The sequence below is a fragment of the Triticum dicoccoides genome, chromosome 7A (assembly GCF_002162155.2).
Source record: "Triticum dicoccoides isolate Atlit2015 ecotype Zavitan chromosome 7A, WEW_v2.0, whole genome shotgun sequence".
Taxonomy (NCBI): Eukaryota; Viridiplantae; Streptophyta; class Magnoliopsida; order Poales; family Poaceae; genus Triticum; species Triticum dicoccoides.
Window position 1 is genome coordinate 628,057,094 of NC_041392.1, and position 21,301 is coordinate 628,078,394.

The window sequence follows — 21,301 nt, forward strand, 5'->3', positions numbered from 1 at the left end:
CAAGATGGGGTTTATATCATATTGCATGAGTTTATCCCTCTACATCATGTCATCTTGCTTAAAGTGTTACTCTGTTCTTTTGGACTTAATACTCTAGATGCATGCTGGATAGCGGTCGATGGGTGGAGTAATAGTAGTAGATGTAGGCAGGAGTCGGTCTACTTGTCTCGGACATGATGCCTATATACATGCTCATACCTAGATATTCTCATAACTATGCTCAATTCTGTCAATTGCTCAACAGTAATTTGTTTACCCACCGTGATACTTATGCTCTCGAGAGAAGCCACTAGTGAAACCTATGGCCCCCGGGTCTATTTTCTATCATATTAATCTTCCATCAACAAGCTATTTCTTTTACCTTTTTTATTTTGCTTTATTTACTTTGCATCTTTATCATAGAAATACCAAAAATATTATCTTGTCATATCTATCAGATCTCACTTTCGTAAGTGACCGTGAAGGGATTGACAACCCCTTTATTGCGTTGGTTGCGAGGATTTTATTTGTTTGTGTAGGTGCGAGAGACTCGTGCGTGGGCTCCTACTGGATTGATACCTTAGTTCTCAAAAACTGAGGAAAATGCTTATGCTACTTTGCTGCATCACCCTTTTCTCTTCAAGGGAAACCAACGCAGTGCTCAAGAAGTAGCACCACGCCACGCCTCGTCACGACGCGCCGCTGGTTGCGGCAATGAGCCGAGCCGATGTCGAAATTGGTCGCTCCTCTCAGAGAGACGCACCAGAAGACTCTCTTCCTCTCGCCACCGAGTTCCTGAGCACTGCGCTACTGCCACGATCTTCCCCATCCCGTCTTGCGACGTGCACCGCAGGTCGGGACAGTAGGTCTTCGAAATCGCACCTCTTTGAGTCCTGTACGGGAGAAGGGTGATAAGGTTTTTGGGGCGCTCCACGTGACTACTGGTTTTTCGTCACGGAAGCCCTGGACTCCGACGACGACTTCTTCCCCGACGTCGACAACATCTTCGACAACATGGCTGGCGAGGATGTCGACCCCAAGTCCAGTGTTTCTACTGCCGCTGTTGTCCCATACGTGTTCTTGCTTTTTGTTAGAGGTCATGTCGCAGTTCTTTGTTCTAGTGTGTGTCCTACATATATTAGGTTTTACTTCATATATGCAACTTGTTCTACTGTCTGCTTTTAGACATATTTGGTTACAATTTATATTTGTAGATGCTATTTACCTTTTCCGTGTGAGATCGCATGACTAGTTTCTCTGCTATAATAGTCATGTTTTATCTAGTATTTCTAATAATAAAATCATATGGTAAATTGCTCATATTTCCAACACAAGCGTGGTTTGGATCTCGCAACATCCTTGCTCTCTTCTGGTGCGAGAGTGAATCACAACTTGGCTGTTTTTGCCTTAAGCTGTACGTACTTTTGTTTCCATTTTCTATTTTTTCCACATGCCAAAATGATCCATTCTATACATACAAGAAATTTTTGGTAAGAGTAATAGTGTGTTTTATTTTTTGCGAGGAAGGAGTAATAGTGTGCTTTTTGGTCAAAATCCCTATAGGGATAATGTTTGGATTTTCAAATATTTGTTCTCTTTTCTTAGAAAAAGTCACGTCGTGAAAATTGTTTGCATTTTCCAAAACTATTCTTGTTCTCAAAAAATTGTTCTTGTTTTTCAAAAAGTGTCCGCACTTTGAATTTCTTTTGGGGATTTCTAAAATTGTTCAGTTTTAAAAATTAGTTTTTGTTTTCATAAAATGTTATAAATTCCAAGAAAAAATTAACTTAAAAATTGTTTGCGTTTCTCAGAAAGAATTAGCATTACAAAATTGTTCACAATGTTAAAAAATGTTTTCAAATCTCGAAGCTGCAGTATTTCTTAAACATTTCGCGCTTCCTATTGATCACCAACAGCTATCAATCCTAGTTGTTAACAGCAGGTATTCGGGAGCATGAGGTTGCTAGGTCGATTCCTCGCAAGCGCAACGTACTTTTGCACTAAAAAAACAAGTCATTCGCGCCCATTGGGCTAGCCCAAGGTTTTTTTATGGTTTTTCATCTGGAGCTAAAAAGACAAGTTGCTCAAACCCTAGTAGGCCGGCTCAGTTGGGTGAACTGTTTTGCGTCACGCTCCTAATATGACACATGTTTTGCAAGAATATCCTATTTGATGCATTCTGCATCAAATTATCGATCTTTCGCGCATGAGCTGCCGATCGAGCGGTGACATGGATGGCCCGTTAACGTGTTGTAGCGTTTTCCGGTTTTGGCAACGTCTAGACTTTCCCAGCCATTTTTCTGGTTTTGAGAACCTTCTAGATGGTTCCTGAACCGGTGTTTGCTTTTTATATTTCTTTTTATTTTTGGTTACCTTTTCCTTTTACTTTGTTTCATTTTTTGTTTCTTTTTCTTTCCTTTTTTGATTTCTTTAATTTTTTTTATTTTTTTCCAAGTTTGTTTGTCAACAGATGCTCGGAAATTTAAAGAAAAATACCATTAAAAAATCATGTTTCAAAATTTTTAGGCAGTTCTAATTTTTTCTCTAAAATCTCTATTTGTATTTTCGAATTTTGTTCTGGATTTCCAGAAGATATTCGCATTAAAAAATGTTCATGTATCCAAATTTTGATTTCGACTTTCAGAAAATATTCCCGTTTCGAAAAGAATGTTCGTGTTCCCAATTTATTTATAGATTTCAAAATGTGTTCGTTTTTCCATAATTTGTTCATAATTTTAGAAAAATGTTTGTTTCTTAAAAACTGTTCGTGTTTTCAAATCTTGCTCGGTAGTTTCAAGACATGTTTGCAAATTTTTTGTTCGTGTTTTCAAATTTTGTTCTGGGTATCAAAAGATGTTACCGTTTCAAAAATTGTCCGTGTTTCTAAATTTTGTTTTAGAATTTCACAAACGTTACTATTTTGGAAAAGAATCTTTGTGCTCTGAATTGTTTTACGGCTTAGAAAAAGGTTCACGTTTTGAAAAAAAATCGTGATCTTTAATGTTCCTGTCCACAAAAATTGTTTGATTTTAGAAAAAGGTTCGTGTTCTCAAAAATGTTTTCCTTCGAAATAAAAAAATGGATCTGCATTTTAGTTGGCCATTAAGGCTTTCCTCTATTGTATGGTCAACAACACTCGCTAGTTCAACTTGTCGGCAGGTCGTCATCTTTAGCTAGACGTCATAGGTTTGATCTGTCGGTGGAGCAATATTTTTTTGCATCGCTAATGTACTAGCCTCGCTCGCTCTACCTTGCATTGTTAAAGTACTAGCCTGTGCGTTCAGCCGACAATCTGCCGCAAAGAGCGGCAGATAGGAGGCCCCAGTTTTGCAGCATATAGGAGGGGAAACTCCGATATGGCGCTCGCTACCGAACCCGATGGGCCGACCCACAACCATGCAGTGCAGTGAAAATGAATTTATTGCGTCAAAAGTCCCCACAAAAGTTACTCCCGCAAGGAATCGGGCTCCAACTGTTCAGCTCGAATGTAGGTTACCAAACCACTAGAACTACTAGGCGCTAGTCAAAGGTTTCAGCGCGAGCAGTTTAAGAACAATTGTAGCCGTACTATTTATTGCCCATATATTAGAAAAATGTGACTATTTTTGGGGAAAATGTGATTTTTTAAAGTTCACAGTTTTAACAAAAACATGATTTTGAAAAAACCTCATTGATTTTGAATAAAAATTTCATCAATTTTTGAAAAAGTTCTCAAATTTTAGAAAAGTTCATCAATTTTTACAGAAGTCCATAGACTTTTGAAAAACTTCACAAATTATAAAAAATGTTCATCAAAATAGGAAAAAAGATCAGACACTCTTAAAGAAAGTTCATTTATTTGCAAAAAATAGATCGCAAATTATAAAAATTGTTCATCGATTTTTTTTAAATAATTGATTACGAAAAAATCATCAATTTTTTTAAAAAGCTCACAAATTCAGAAAAAATTAACAATTTCGAATAGAAAGTTCATGTATTTGAAAAAATATATCATTAACTCTAGGAAAAGTTCACAAATTTGAAAAGAAAAAGACCATCAATTTTGAAAAAAAAATCAATGACTTGAAAAATGTTCATGAATTAAGTTAAAATAAAAAAAGAAAAGGAAGGAAAAAATCAAAAATAAAATAAAGAAGAAAAGGAAGAATTGATCACAAGAGGCATTGTGAGCGGGTGGCTGCTGCAGTTTACCCAGTACAGGAGGTTGCAGGTTTGAATCACCATGAACACACGTCCTCCGCGCGTTTGTGTGCGCCGGTTTACATTGAAGACATTAGCAGGCGCATCGGGCGCCAAATAGGAAACGCCTATATGAAGTGCCATTAACGCCTATATGTTGTTGTTTATGCTGGCTCAGTGGCTCTGCTCTACACCTCTAGCAATTCTGGCCCAACCATGGTCCGATTGAGAAGGTAAGAGAAATGGATGTGCTGGATTCTGTCACGGAGTAAGGCCGAACCAGCATGGAGTGTGTTAGGTGGCTACTTACTAATTAAAAGTGTCTAAAAACTAAATAAAATATAGAACCGGCCCATTTGAGAACCTATTTCTGCAGACGTTCCTGCCTGTTGCATCGATTTTGACTCGCCGAGAGTAGGGACGGCAATATTATCCATGGATCCAAAATAAAAATATTAATCATGTATTTAAAAAAATGTTAAATGTGTATATTCTATTCTTATATAGTTGCAATCCACTACCTTTTTTCTCTCTTCATGCAACTACGCCACATCATCAAGTCATACATGTGGTCATAAGTTATAATTTGTGCATTAATATATTCATGAAATCACGGCACCTCAGCAACCATGCATGTTACTTTGTTTCACTTATTTTTGTGCGGGCATAGACGGTCAATGGGAAACTTTTCGAACGTGGTCATCTTGTGCCCGAGTCCAGATGGTCCAGTCTATGTCTGCACAAGTTTCTATTTAAGGTGAATAATCAATAGCTCTTGTGGACAACATACTTTAAAATTTTCAAGCGTCAATTTATGCATTTATTTTACCAAGGCTCCGGCAGCAATGCGCGGGGCATCATCTAGTATAAAATATGTTCATGATGTATACAAAAAATGTACAATGTCTATGAAAAAAGTAGAGGAAAATGTAGATATTAAAAATAAGTTTCAAAAATGTTAATCATGTAATAGGAAAATGTTAAACGTGTATATAAAATATATTCCTCTAGTTTAGTAAAAATGCACGGTGTGTATAACAAAAGTAGACATCAGAAAAAATATGTTGGCAGATAATTAACCATGTATTTGGAGAATGTATATACAGAAAGTACACAATGTTTATTGAAAAAGTAGACATAAAAAACATCTTTCAAAAAGGTTAATCATGTTTAAAACAAAAATTAGATAGTTTTTGAAAAAAAAAATCTATTCCTATAACAAGAATGTTCAAAGTATATTTCAAGAAATATTAACCATTTAATAAAAAATGTTTGAAATATGTAATAAAAAGAGAATTGTGTACCGTACATTTAAAAAATGTTCAATGTGTGTAAAAATATGTTTCATGGATACAGTTAAATAAAATGTATACTCTGCACTAAAACAATAAACATGTGTTGAAAAAAACGATTTTTGAAGAAACTCAATGAAAATGCAAAAGTACAACAAAAGATGGAAAAAGAAAGAATAACAAGCCAAAGAAAATGAATGTAAAAATGAAAATAGTTAAACCCGAGAAGGAAACAAAGACGAAGAAAACCAAGAAATGAAACAAAGAAAGAAAAAAATGAATATCGAGAAATACGCAAGAGAAACAAAGAAAAAATAACGAGAGAGAAAAATCCATTAAAAATGATAAAAGAAAAAAAATAAAAAACTCGGTGAAAATAAAAAAAGTAGAAAAACTGATGAAAATCCAGAAGAAAGAAAGAAAACGAAAAAAAAAACTGAAAAAGACGGACTAAACCAACAAACAATAGCGGTCGGGCAAACGACAAAGCCAGTGGACTAACAATAGCGATCGAGCGAGAGATCCTTCCATCTTTCTATAAGTGAGATATAGTTCTCGCGCCGTTTGTGCGGCAGGCGAAACAAAGCAGTGCCCCTTTTTCTGTCCAAAAAATCTACAAGAATTATATCTCGCTTATAGTGAGAGTAGCGTCCGTTTTTGGGCAGGCACTCACTTAAAGTTGGTTTTTTTGGTCGCTTTTCCCCCTTTTTTCTTCGGTTCATTTGTTTCGTCTTTGGGTTTATTTTTTGTTTGTTATACCTCTGTTCAATTTTTTTCTCTGGGTTTTGGATTTTGTTTGTTTCTTCGTTATACTTTTATTTTGTTTGTTTCTCTCTTGATTTTCTTTGCTTTCTTCGCTTTTCTTTTTATTTCTTTGTTTCTCTCTTCTTTGTTTCTTCGGTTGGGTGTTATGCATTAGGCTAATGCTACGTGTTTCTGCTGGGCGTTATTGAGGGTGCCGTGTTCGCTGCTAGGCCAGCCCCCAATAAGCTTAATTACATGATTCATAATTTCTTGGATACATCAATTGCATATGCAATAACCCCAATAAATCAACTGCATATCCATGCTCCTAAGTACTACACTTAGGCGTTCTCCAAAACATTTTGTGCTTTTGCTCCACATTATCAGCACTCAGCAGCTGGAGCTGTGGGAAAGTACCAAGTGACACCTTCCCTTAAATGCTTTCAAGATACCAATTTTTATATATAATTTAAATGTTTCAAAAAATTATGATTCTTGTTTTGTGAATACTCACAAGGTATGTGTCTAGAACTCCTACAAAATCGGACCCAATTCTGAATACACATTGAGAAACAAAAATGTTAAATCTATCATGAACATGAAAAAAGAGAAAAGAACAAAATTAACATTATTCACCTCTGAATTTGTCTTTTTTTAATATCCAGCAATCGCTGGCTTTTCATATCATTAGCAGGAAGCAATGGAAAACAAAAAATCAATTTGTTATATTTTTTTAATGTGCATTTCATATTTGGACCTGCAATTTTTAGGTGTTGTAGACACATTCCTCATGAACATCGGGGGTTGTTGACACATTCCTTATGAACATTCAAGTTCTTTCAGAATTGTTTAAAACATTTAAATTGTTTAAAAAAATGATGGAATGGGAGCACGTGAACTATCCCCTGAAACTGCAAGTAAAAATAGCCAGCTGCACGGCATTGCTGGATCGTCGTGTACTGTACACTCAAAGCTCGAGAAGATAAGTGTCTGCAGCCTGATCAGTTCCGTGCGTGCTGATCCAGACCAATCCCAACAAGGCCTGATCAGCTCGAACGTACACGCATGCATTTCACAGTGTAGCAAGCGCGGCAGTGAAGAAGACGCAGGGATAGCTGGGGCCTGAGGCCAACTTCACCGCGCGATTTTAAATGGACGTTCGATTTGACTGGGTTCTATCCATTTGAATAAGATGATGAGACCGTGTCTGGGCCTATCGTGGGATGCAGTGATCGTGCGCCCAGCGCGCGGCCGCATCCGTTTGCTCTATCTTATCCGCCTCCATATTAAAAAGAGAACAACGTTTCAAATATCAGCGGCCCTAGTCAGGCCAGCGGCCTAGTTCATGCCGGCAACAAAGCTAGCGGCCTACACGTCCTCGCCGACAACAGAGCCAACGGCTGGCAACACAGCCAGCCTCCAAAATGAATAATTATGTTCGTCGGCGACACAGCCAGCCTCCAAAATGAATAGTTATGTTCGCCGGCAACACAGTCAGCCTTCAAAATGAATGTGTTTCTCGCCGGCACACAGCCAGCGGACCAGTGGGCGGGCGGCACCCATGCCAGCCTCCAAAAAGAACGGCCACGGCTGATCGGACGACCTAGTTGAGGCCGTCAGCGTCGAATATCTCCTTCTGCCTGGCCTCGAACCAGCTCCTTGTCTTCTCGCTCATCTTGGTCAAGTCCACGCTCATGATCGCAAGGGCCACCTCCTTTGCTTTGGTTGCGGCATTGGTGGCCTCGATGTCAAGTTGGCGTTGCCTGGCCGAGACGTTGGCGGCCTCGATGTCGAGCTGCCTTTGCCGGAACGCCTCCTCCATGTCGATCTTCCTCCTCTTGGCCGCCTCCTCCATCTCAAGCTTCTTCCTTTGAAGCTCTAGATATTGCTTCATTTGCTCGTCCTTGCTTTGCTGCTTCTTCTCGTCCCTCAAATCCTTTTGAGACATCATGTCATGCAAAGTTCCATGCAAGGCCATGGATGAGGCATCACGTATGTCGTCCACCTTGGAGTTGGTCTTGCCCCTCGGCCTCTTCAACGCCTCGCCATCTCCACCTCCGGCGAACTTGGCCGTCTTCTTGCCTCTCTTCCTTTGGAGTTCACGGTATTGATCCTTAAACTTAGGGCAATTGTTGATGATCGTCCAACAATGCGTAAGAGTGAATGGCTTGTCATTGTGCCGGGCCTTGAATGCTTCCAAAAATTGAAATGCCTACACCACATGATCAACAACAATTGAACATGCAAACATATACAAGGTCGAAGTCTCATGACCGTAGCAAGGAAAGGACTAGGATAAGGATAACATACCATGTCCCCAACGCCGAGACCACTCACGGGTCGTGCTTCAACGCTCTCAAATGCGGCGCAATACTTGTTACACTCTTGTTGGATGAACAACCACCTTTTTTGAATCGAGGTGATGCCACAGTTGCTTGTAATTTGGTAGAGCTCAAACATCTTTCTTTCATGAAATGTTTTATGGATTCTCGTTCAAAAAACAAGGCCCTTTTTTGCGCGCCGATCCTTGGATCTTGGCTAATATCCATCCAACATTGGCAAATCAACTTGTCCTCGTCTTGTGTATATGAACCCGTGCGAATGCTCTTCCTCCTCTTTTGTGCTTCCGCTCTTTGGGTGAGCTCGTCAATGAACAATGGCTCGCCACCAATATCAATGTCATTGACTTCTTCTTCATCACCATCACTTTCGCAATAGATGCCATCGTCTTCATGCCACGAGTCACCATGGTCGTAGTCAACACGGTCGTCGGCCTCTTCATCGGCAACGTACAGGGCGTGTCCATCCTGACTTTGGGTCTCTTCGGGATCGTAGGCATGGCTATGCCCACCCTCAAAGATCACATCCTCCATGAGCTGGTTGTAGCAGGGGTCGTCGACCTGTGGCGTTGGGGTTGGCATTCCATCGAACAAGACACGGGGGGACGGCATGGTGCCCGTAAACGGTGGCCGTGCTTGCTTCCTTTGCATCTCGACGGATGGCCTGCCGGCCGCTACTGGACCCAGGCGTGACGTTGAGGTCGATGACGGCCGAGGGGCGCAAGGTGGACGGCGCGATCATGACAACGTCCGGCGACCCCAAAAGACGGGTTTGGGCGTCATGCCTTGGCGGGGGAAAGCCGGGCGACATAGGCGTGGTCCGCGACGTTGGTAACTGGCAGTGCGGAGGCCGGACGCCCGACAAGCCGGTGCTCGCCGGGCCGACGGCCGCTGCAGGGAAAGGGGCCGGACGGCACATGCCAAGTATAAGGAGGGCGTGCGCTTTGTTGAGATGTCCTCCTTCTCGTCGACCGCGGCCTTGCGCCGCGCGGCCTCCATTGCATCGCGCTCGGCGTTGAACTTGGCTGCGGCGGCATTGAGTTTGACGACCGCCCTCCGGTTCCTCCTCTTCGTCAATTCCGCGTCCAACTTGACAATCTCCTCCGGCGTGCAACTTGAGGAAATGACGCTAAAATAGGGCGCATGGGATTTTGCTTTGTGGCACCGACAGACGAGGTAGGGGTGAAACGGACAGCGCGCGGACGACGGGCACGAACCAAGGCCCTCGTCCTTTCCTCTGTCGCCATTTCGCGTCGTCTTGCGGGCAGTGAGCTGCGCCCATGCCTTGCCCTGACCGACCTCCCGTAATAACCACACGTACGCCCGTGCAGGCATGCAGCGTACCCGGTGGACAAAGCAGAACAAAATGTTCTTGCATGCATGTATGGTGGAGCACTGGAGTCGCGATACCAACCAGTGGCCGGACGCAACGCCTCTTTGCATCCGGAAATGCGTTGTATATTTTCACGTTACCAATAATATCACTCATCTGCCCTATCTCCGGTCGTGCTGCTCCGGCGATACAAGGACGAGATGGAGCCCTCCGGCGATCGACGTGTACGCGTCGATGGAGAGAAAACAAGTCATTTTCATCTAACAACGCACGGGACATTTTTTTCTTCTCGCTCTCTATCTCTTCAGCTATGAAGCCGCGCTGTCCGTCATACCCATACGGCACCCGTACAACTATAATCACAGTGGATTGTAACATATATATTGTGTCATGCATCATTTCATTTATTAGATTGCAGACTCATCTTTTCTTGATATGTATGATGTTCACTAGCTATGTTATCACATGCCTCTCTTTCTTCGTTAATTACATGTCATATCATCTATTTTGTTTAGATAAATGTGATGTTATCATCTATGTTACTCCTACTATGAATAGTCTAAGGTCGCGTTCTCCCGAAACAGGAACCAAACGAATCATACAACAGAGAAATATGTTGCACGAGAATCTGTCGGCAGCAGCATCGTGCCGGCGGAATAGCTGCATCCGCCCTCGCCTCTGTCCCCGCAAGTCGTCGGTGCGCTGTTCAGGCAGGCGTTGTCGCCACGAGCTCATCCCGTCCACGTCCACTCACCCATCGCCTGGGCCGTGCCGATTCATGATCACTAGATCGGAAGCGCGCCTTGGCGCCAGGGTGCCGGTTCAAACGTTATGGTCAAGCAAGTAATGCTCATTTAGAAGGGATATCAAAATAAAGTAAAGATGACTCATTCACTTAAGTTTTTAGTTTGTGAGAGACAATACGACGTTATTAGTCAATAATCTGATGCAAAAGAGTGTATCTAAACATATGTACCTTCAACATTGATAAGATCATATGAGCAATGGTACAAAAAGAAATCATTGCCAACTGACAAGGAGAGGATCATTATGATAGAAGTCTATACAAATGTTGAGCATTGCAACTTTCCAAAATACTACAACGAAAAGGTATATCATAAAGTATAAAAGCATGATATACCATTCTACATCGGTACATAAGTTCTATAAAATATAGCCAAATAGTTCATACTTGCAAGTGTAAAAACAGGTGTTACAGCAGCTGGAAACAATGCTATAGAAACATCAATAACGGTACGGCCTTTGTCTTTGTTAGTCAATCAACAAACATGTATGGTATCTTGTAGATGATCATCACTGAGAACTCCTACTTCCTCTCTCCAAGTGAAAAAGGGCATGTTCTGAGGTGAAGCTAATGCAGATAGTAGTGGCCAATACTTGACAGGAAAGGCTGATAGCGTCCTCAGGCTTCATTTTTCTGCTGACACTAATAATGCAAGCTTTAGTGATACATGAGTAATTTCTCTTATAGTATGAAATAATATAACAATACAAGCTTCAGTTAATTCCTAATTTTCCAAGAAATGAAAGGAAGAGTGTAACTGCTTAAACAACAGTAGCACAATAACACAAATATGTAGTTAAATTTACATGTGCATGTAGTACCTCTGCATTTTTTACAATGCCAGTCAGTAACAGATTGTACATAAAACATGTTCAGTTATGAAATACTCCCTCTGCAACAAATATAAGATCGTTTAGATCACTTACTTCAGTGAAAGCACTACCATAACAGATGTATAAAGCATGGCATTGAATAGGCAAATAACACCATTAGAATGCACTATATGTTCAAAGAAAGGGTGATGAGAAATCCGAGATACAACCGAAGATGGAAATATAAAAAAAAATTATTAGGACAAACCAGTTCAAATCACAACATGAAGCATTTTGTTCAGTTTGACATGAATATCAATAGCAGGAGAAAACAAAGCCGAACCTTGGCCCCTGCCAAGGACTATTCTCTCATAACTCGTACAAAACATGAGTTTTGTATTCTTAGGAAGATATTAAAATTGCATCAAGTAGCAGGCACACTATTTTATATATTTTTCATAAAGGTAATGTGAATATAAGATAAAATGGTTCTTTCGAATATCACAAAACATGCTACAAGCATGTATTCCACGGATAGATCGAGTGGCCTGAAATTGCATGCAAAAATATAATGTAATAGTTCTATATGCATAAAGAACTTGCCATTCATTTGTCAGCCTGGACATTTGCCATAGTGAGCATAGGACTCACAAATAAATTGCATTAGTTGAATATTAATTATTATATGTAGCCACATCTTATTTAAATCCAACCAAGATGAACAGAAATAAATCTCACCTTACTTTTGTCGAAGAGACTCTTATTTAACTGCTCATTCCTTGACATGGTGATCCGCTGAACATATCGCAAGTCGCTGCAACCACATAAGCCAAGCATTGACATGAGATAAAGAGAGCAATGAATTCTTTAATTCGAATGGTACATATTGCATCTAAACAACCTTGAGATGCATGCATGTTTGTAGCACACTATCAGCCCCGTTTATGCTCTTCGTAGTCCATCAGAGGTGCAACACACATGTTACTTGGCCAAATTTAACTAAATATATAGTAGTGGTATCTATTTGAAGTCTCACTACTGAGAATAAAAATAGACTCCATCTGTACCAGCTAACCAGCAGATAAGCAATCACTGATTCTTGTTGCACACAGAAACACATGATGAAGAAAAAAAATCATGTAGACCATTCTTCGTAGATGGTAATCCACAGGGATGTCATCCACCTCCCCATCTCGTGCAATTGGGGGAGCACTCGGTGTCCAGAAATCCTGGAATTTCTACACATCAACATAGTGCAGCCGTTCTCCCTCTCCTCTCATGATGACGGCATAGGAGGAGGGATCCATACGACCCTCTATAATTTGAGCAAACACATCTGACGAAACAATATAATTATAGTAACATGTATGCCCACAACCTAAATTTTTGAAAACTCAGTGTTCTCACGACCTAAATTTGAACTGATTATAATGAGAAAGAAGACCCATCAACATATTAGTGCAATAATAAAGGCAAAGGTGGGGTTGTGGGTGTAATGGGGGTACAGGCAGTAAAGGAATCTGAACCTTTTCCATGTCAACTCATCATCTTCCTCTTGCTCTCTTCTCACCAATTTAGCATTGCCAATTCTTCCCCTAATGGTCAGGAACAAACAATCAAGTTTAGCATCCCAAGCACAAAGAAAAAGTTACTAACATTCCCTCATGTATACTATTTTATATATATTTGACTGAGCAAAAAAGCAATTATAATCATGTGCCACCATTGTAAAATTGTACAAGTATGCCTAATACAGAGGCTTATGGATCAGAAATGGGACCCTGCAAACGAGCATACAAGCCTATATCTATATAAGATGCACGTACATATACATAGCTTGACCAACAACAATTTGCGTACTACACACTCCTCTCTATACGTATGTGTGCAATACAAAGATAAGAAACAGATGACAGAACTTACCTGTCGATTCATGGAACAGGGAGGGCTAGTTGTAATAGCAAAGTGTTTTAGTTCACTCCATCCTTGATCCGGCAGCAGTGCGAGGCATTTGAGTTTCCATAAGTACGATCATCTCTGCAAAAGGAAAAGCTTCTTAGATAATCAAGCTCATCTCTGGAGAGAAATTAAAGCTTCTCCTAGAATCGCAGACGCTTCTTCAAGAATCAATAGCGTGTGCAGCACCAGAAGCTTGCCTTCGGTATAAAGACGGGCCGTCGACCCAACAAAAGTTGTCACAGGCAAGAGGAAGAATCCATTATCAATGGAGGGGACTGGGAAGAAGGAGAGAGTGAAGGTTGTGGCTGTCTGCGTGCTCCTTGTCGTCCTGTTGTCTGCCCAGCAGCTGCAGGTGGCTGACGCCGTGTCGGTGTTCTGCAAATGTTACGTCAGCTGCTACTCCGACTGCAGGCTCAGACGCCCCCCGCTATTCTGCAAGCCGTTATGTAGATGCAAATAATATTAGCATGTTGACTGTAGAATTTTTAAAGCGAACAGAGAGGTATTTTATTCGAGTGGTTTATTCAATTCTTGGATCATCTGAGTAAACATATCTGACACCAATATTATAATATATATACCCACATTCTATCCTACTATGAGAATTTTTTTTGCTGGTAATCTCGCATGATTATTTCAGTAAAATTTTGTGGCCACTACTACTCTACCTGGAACAGCTGGTGTGATATATGTAGATGGAGAGAGAGAGAGAGGGAGGGAGAGGGAGAGAGAGAGAGATATGTCTGTCAAGGAAAGTTAGATTTTTGGGAGGCCTTCTATAACAAATAAAACTCAAGTATATCTTCAGAACACTAAAAGGACAGCTCAGTAAGTGGACAAAGCTAATTGCTATCAACATGGTTAGATACTAATAACCTATTCAGAACCTCAACTTCTTGGAAGTCCTTGAGAATATGGGACTAAAAGTGTAATCAGTTACTGGCTTCAAACATATTTTACAGTAACAATAACTATCACGTAGCAGATGCAGAGTAAAAGCATGCTAGGAGGCAGGAAAGACTGAAAGAGTCGGTGCTGAATTGTGATATAAGCAGAGTGAGTTGAATGAACTTCTTTCAATTAAAATAAAGCACAACCATATTATAGAGAGGGAGGTTGTGGTCGACGCCGGCACACAAATGGAACCGCCGTCGTCGGGGTCGGGCGTGGGCTCCTTCCTTCCTGGTCGTCGTCATCTTGGTCCTTGTGGATAGCGTCCATGGATTGGAAGTGGGGTGACTTGAGAATCCCCTCCCTTGAGATAGCTTGCTGCTTCCAGTTGAGATTCATCCATGGAGAAGAGAAGCTTCATGAGCACACACACACAAAAGTGCTCATGAGCAACAAAATTACAATTTCATATGTAGGAGTGGGTCAATTCAAGCCGTTAGCAAGCAGTCACATGGCCGATTAAAAAAAGATAGTTATGTCTAACAGAATCTGTATGGACCAACTATACTCAATCCACCAGTCCAGGCCATGGTATATTTATCCAGCCTAAATACTCACATATATCAGCCATGAGTGGAAGTAGTTGACAACAAACTATGATCCTAGAAAGTACGACTAAAAGTTTGTCTATTAATGTAAAAACAAAAACACATTTGTAGATCAGCAAACAAAGGAGATGCCAACAGTGAAGTAAAACTTCATCAAGAATCATATTTTCAGAAGAGAACAAATAGTGCAGACCTTACAGTATAACTGTAAAAAGTATTGCTAGGATGGCCTAAAGACAATAAAAGCCTAAAACTTGCCAATTGTAAACAAACACGAAAGCAAGACACATCACAACAGAAGTAGAAGTACAACTCCCAGATCTCTGGAACAATTTTTGCTTCGTTATATTTTCGCTTCGGAAATATAGTCAAATCCTCACTTCTAGCAGCGCATATAACCATATCACTGAGATAGCGAGGGAAATGGCGGGCAAAGGAGGGAGCTCAGCAAGAGGAGGAAAAGGGGGAACTCACCTTGGCCTTGGACTGCTGGTTGCTGCCATGGAAGAGCTCTGAACCATGGAGCAGTCACGTAATTAGTACCCAAAATAGATATTCTAGATGGAGATTCTGCAAGTGCACTTACCTTGTCCAAGTCCAATGCTTTATGGCTCTGAATTCCGACAGTAGACCAAGTTCCATCAACCTCCATAATAACCAAATCACTGAATCTGTTATCTATCTTATGGTCGTTTTCCAATATTTTTGGCTCCTTGTTCTCACACATTATTTGTTACAGTCATCTATCTTTTTAACAACCACTGCCTGCAAAACAAAACGGTCACATTAGTTTCCCTATCAGTTAGTATTGAGATAGATTTACATGCATACTCACCTCATGCATGTCCAAAGTTGTGCAGTTATCTACTCCTTGACCGCTAATTAGAAACTGGAATCTGGTGACAGATGAGACAACCAAATTAATCTAGCATTTAAGAATGGCGCTTTGATTCACAGAACTGCAACCACAATAGGCATAAATCTCCACTCTCTTTGTAACTAACCACCTGACATGTCTACAACCTACCCCCCTCTCTCCATCAAAATCGCCAACCAAACAGCTAACAATGGTGGTTTGATTACAATGCCATGCATAGTCCCTGAAATTATCTGTAACCAGTCATGTGATTTGTTTAATGCTTAAGCTAAAGGCCTAAACCAAGGATTAACCCAGACTAACAAACAGATCAGGCAATAATTTATCTAGACAAATTTCAATAACACGAGCCAATGCCAAACTCGCAGCCACCGAACAAAATAAGAAATGCAACAAAAAATCGTCCGAGGAATCTAGCAATGCTGCACTGTCTCCCGCATAGCAACAAAAAACCGAGGGTATCCAACCAGACCTAATGAATCCAAAGGATTCTAACAAGATCCAGGCAGCCCATACATCCAAACACCCCCAATGTCCTGTTGCATTCACCTCTTCCTGAAAGCTCACTACAATCCTAGAGAAAGATCCCAACCCTAGCCAACAAGCCAAGCAAGGCAACAAACATGTACTCTATAAATAATTAGCTAGATCCAAGGCCTTCCTTGGCAGCAAGGTAAAAAAAAACAAGAAAGACAAAGAAAATTCTCTTCTTTGGAACCTAGCTAAATCAAAGAATTGGCTAGATAAGATAGATGTGCAGGGGTAGGAAGAGGGGGTGGAGCTCACCATGTTCAGGGGGGTGGGGGGGTAGGAGGAAGGAGGAGCCATGAGGGCTCGTGCCTCGTCCACCTGTAGCAATTGCTACTCATCCAGATCGGAACCGACCTTGTCCACCAGAGGAGCAGGGACGTGTTCGTGCACCTGCGTGACCAAAAGGAGCAACAGCTTGAGGGGAGGGGAGGGGAGGGGATTAGGGTTGGAGCAGGGGAGAGGGCGGCATCCTGAGCAGGCCATTGCGTGGGCGCGGAGCAGGCAGAGCACAAGCACTCGGAGGCCAAGGTCGGACGACATCGCCGGCGAATCTGCGAGCACCTTGGCTGCCGCCTGACCTGCTCACTCTCCCTCTTCTCTTTCCTTCCCTTCCCTTCCCTTCTGATGACGAGAGGTCGAGGTTGTGGGCGGCGTGGTGCGAGGGAGACGAGGAGAGAGGTCCACGGCGGCGCGGTCTGAGGGGCGTCGGCGGCGGCGAGGTCTGCGGGGCGTTGGTGGCGGCGAAGTGGGCGGGGCTGCGAGGTCTGGTGGAGGGAGAGGTCGGGGAGAGGGCTGGGGCGAGCGGGCTGGGATGCGGGAGGACGAGGGTTGAGGGCGCGGGTGCGGGGGAGAGGCGGCTAGGTCATCTACATGGGAGCGGACGCAATTTATATGCGTAAACATGAAATGACGAAAATGCCCTCGGCGGGTCGTCGGAATTACGCGCGGTGGCACGAACGGGGCGAAACTATTCATTGCTACAAGGTCACCTCTTCGATCCGACGGCCGTGGTCATCCCAGGGCTCGATCCGATGGCCCAGATTGCATCAAGCAAAACGATCCAACGGCCAGGAATCCCAAACGGCTGAGGAGCCGGGAGGGTGACTGTCATCCTTATTTCTTGATTTTCAGTTTCAGCTGTGGCGTCCGTAGGTCTCCCCGGTCACCGATCAATACAGCCGAGACCCAAGCTGCTGATGCGCCATCTTCGTCCTGTGTACTAGGACTACAGTTGCTAATTAAGTGGCGAAATCATTTGAAAGTCAAGTGGTGGTTGGATCACGGTTAGCTATTTATGTTACCTCTGCTCCCTATTTATCACCGGTTGAAACTCCTAGCGGTAAGCTTTGGGTAGGGTACTACTATTCCTAGCACTAGCAGGGAGTAGGAGTACTGCCTGCGGACAGTAGCTAGCTAATGGTTTGGACTCACGGTACAGCACCAAGACAGTCCAGGGTTTCAGCCACTTAGTAGCTGGTCCCCGGTGTCCCCGGTCTTGGCTCGGATGATGTTGGAGTTCTCGTTGGTTTGGTAGTGCCGCTCTTGGCTCAGGTTTGGTAGGTTTTGCTGTGATGTTTCTTGTGTTTGGGCCGAGTATCCCTTGTCTCTCTGCTCCGGGCATCATGTTCACGCCGGCATGCGTTTGTGTCATATGTTGTACCCTCTGTACTCATTCTTCTTCTTCTATTAATGAAATGATACGCAAGCTTTGCATATTCGCGAAAAAAAGTTCAGGGTTTCAGTCACTTAGTAGCTGGAGCAGTAGCGAAAGTTATAATTAAACTTTTACTCCAGTAGTTATAGGGTACTGCTCCGGTGGCTAGTTTAGTTATAGGGTACTGCTCCGGTGGCTAGTTTAGTACTAGAAAAATACTAGAAAAAATTAAAAAAATTCTGAAATAGGGAAGCAAATAAAGGGTGCGCGTGCACCCATGTTCATCAAATTCGCGTCCGCAAACAAACACACTATTAGGTTTGAACATTGTAATAGGGAAACAATTATGTACTACCAATTATGGCGTGTGATTTTCCTTCTATTAGGCTTGAACATTGTAATAGAGAAGCAAATAAGGTTGCTCATGAACTTGCTTCTTAATGTGCAGACAACTCAACTGCGGAAGAAATCCTGAATGTGTCGCTTGATGTTTCAAAATGCGGAAGAAATCCTGAATAATTCTAAAACCAGAAATTATCTAGCAAATTTATGCGCAATGCAATGCTTCATAATGTGCAAACAACTCAATTGCATTTTTAAAACCCATTATTACACAAGAAGTATTTGCAAATATAGGTTTCTAAAAGTGCAGCGATCCAATTACATATTTTAAATTCTAGTGTTGCACAAACTTATAATGAGAAACTACCTAACAAGTAAAAAAACAACTCAAAAAGTAATATGTGGGATATAAATAATCACAACCTTTACAAGTACACAACCTATTTACCTTTGGTACAAATGCATACTAGTTTGCAATCAATCCAATAGTTAAGAAACCATGGCCTACACTATGCAAGATCTTGGATCGGTGGCTTTGTGATAGCAATGACGATGTTTTTCCCCTTCATGGTTTGCGCAAAACAACATGTGTTGCACAAAATAGAGGACAACAGTCTTTTGATTCAAGAGGCTGGCCAACAATAGTGTCATGGCATGCAAGTATGCAAGTGTAGGAAACAATAAGTCAGCAATAATGGACCTGAAAGCGGATTTGTAGTACCCGGGTGCTCCACACCCCTATACGAACATTAAATTCAAAAAAAAATACCGAGAAATTTAAAAAAAAAGTAAGATTTTGGGATATCAAAACCGGGTTCTCGATCTACTCCTGTGCGAAACTTCATGAAAAAAATACCAGGAAATGAATTCCAGACAAAAAAGACAAAAGTTTCGTATGTATAGAAAAAACTGTTTGGTTGGATTTTTGTTCAGATAGTATTTCCTTCGCCACGCATACGTTTTCTGATATTTTTGTTACGAAATTTCACATGAGAGTAAATTGAGAACCCAGGTGTTAGGATTAATTACTTAGTTTAATTAATTATAATATCTGTTTGTGGAACCGACGGCCGGTTTCTTCCCGAACAATCGCGTCCTAATATAATGGACACGTCGTTTAGATCCTGCCTCTTGTAAACGTCGCGCTTGTGCGACGCGTCTCTTCCAGAGATATAAATCTGTACATCATCGACATCAATCAACAGTGAATCATTACTATTCATCACACTATTTCTTTACACGTTATCACGCACGTCTCTCCAATGAGAGCGACAGGCCACACAGGAACTCGCCGGAGAAGGACTTGGAACGAACTTCAAGAAATAATACAATGGAGGAGGAAATGTGTTTAGTGTATAATGGATCTACTAACACGATACTTAGGGAGATGAAGTATTTCCAGACACTCAAGAAGAGTAATGGAAGTGTCATGACAATTGCTGGTCGAGACACGGTAATTGTTGGTTCTGGTCAAGCTACAATTACACTCCCTATGTGTACTAAATTGGTAATCTAGGATGCTCTACTGTATCCAAATTCTACTCGTACCTTGCTGAGTTTTAAGGATATCCGCAAAAAATGATTTCCATGCGGAAACCAATGAAGAGAGTGGGGCTGAATGCCTACACATAACTCAGCAAAAGGGATTTCGAAAGGAAGTCCTTGAGAATTTGCCTTCTCTATCTTCTGGGTTGTATTATACATACATTAAAGCAGAGACGCATATGGCGTACAAGATAGTTTTTTAGAATCTTGATAAATTCAAGATTTGGCATGGTCGCCTGGGTCATCCTGGTATTGGAATGATGAGAAAAAATATTGATGGTTCCGTTGGACACAACATAACGGATATAAAGTTCTCAAAATCATCAGATTTTATATGCACAACATGTGTAACTGAGAAATTGATCACAAGGCCATCTTATGTGAAGTTAAAGGATGAGCCACTTGATTTCCTTGAACACATTCAAGGAGATATTTATGGTCCAATACAACCGTTATCTGGACCATTCAGATATTTCATGGTCCTAATTGATGCATCAACAATATGGTCAAATGTATGGGTACTGTCAACAAGGAACCATGCTTTTGCAAAGCTAATTGCTCAGATCATTAAATTGAGAGCAAATCATCCCGAGCATAGGATAAAAACCATCAGAATGGATAATGCTGCAAAATTTAGTTCATGAGCATTTAATGACTTTGGGCATTTCTGTGGAGCACTCAGTACCTTATCAACATATCCAGAATGGTCTTACGGAATCACTTATCAAGAGGATCAAGTTGATAGCAAGACCGCTCTTGCAGAATAGTAATCTTCCAGCTTCATGTTGGGGTCATGCAGTTTTACATGCTGTAGAGTTAATACAAAATCAACCAACTGCATATCATACGTCTCCCCGTTGCAGTTAGTACGTGGAAACCAGCCAAGTATTTCCCATCTGCGGCAATTCGGTTGCGCGGTATATGTACCGATCTCACCACTGCAACGTACATCAATGGGCCCTCATAGACGAATGGGGATCTATGGCGGGTACAATTCTCTTTCAATCATTAAGTACCTGGAACCCCTGACAGGGGATTTATTTACAACTCAGTACGCTGATTGCATTTTTGATGAGGACAATTTCCCGGCATTAGGGGGGAGAGAATAACCACAAAGAATGCCAAGAAATAGATTGGTATGTGAAAGGTATCCAGTCCTTGGATCCACGTATGAATGAGTCTGAACTGGAGGTTCAGAAGATTATAAATTTGCAAAATATTGCAAATAATCTGCCAGATGCATTTACTGATTATAAAGGTGTCACAAAATCAAATGTTCCCGCTATGAATGTGCTAGAGAGAGTAGATGTGACCCATAGATCTACTCAGCCACCTAAGAGGGGGAGGAAACTGGACACAAAGGACAAGGCTTTGCGGAAGTGTCCAAGGGGAATGAGGAATCCTCAAATAG

The 21,301-nt window shown here is 41.6% G+C and overlaps 2 long non-coding RNA genes across 4 annotated transcripts; both read right to left on the reverse strand.

Annotated features, from left to right (window-relative positions):
* Window positions 1-10,879: 10,879 nt before the first annotated feature.
* LOC119327634 lies at window positions 10,880-13,519 on the reverse strand. Of its 2 annotated transcripts, none has more exons than XR_005158622.1 (5): window positions 13,407-13,519; window positions 13,010-13,078; window positions 12,222-12,297; window positions 11,493-11,563; window positions 10,880-11,304 (listed from the first exon to the last, which is right to left on the reverse strand). It is a non-coding gene; the product is annotated as an uncharacterized LOC119327634 (long non-coding RNA). The 2 variants fall into 2 exon arrangements; XR_005158621.1 differs by having other exon boundaries at window positions 10,880-11,313.
* A 121-nt stretch (window positions 13,520-13,640) lies between these two features.
* On the reverse strand, window positions 13,641-17,196 carry LOC119327635. 2 transcript variants are annotated; one of them, XR_005158623.1, is made up of 6 exons: window positions 16,605-17,196; window positions 15,777-15,837; window positions 15,528-15,706; window positions 15,416-15,453; window positions 14,540-14,711; window positions 13,641-13,874 (listed from the first exon to the last, which is right to left on the reverse strand). It is a non-coding gene; the product is annotated as an uncharacterized LOC119327635 (long non-coding RNA). The 2 variants fall into 2 exon arrangements; XR_005158624.1 differs by having other exon boundaries at window positions 14,540-14,748.
* Window positions 17,197-21,301: the final 4,105 nt, after the last annotated feature.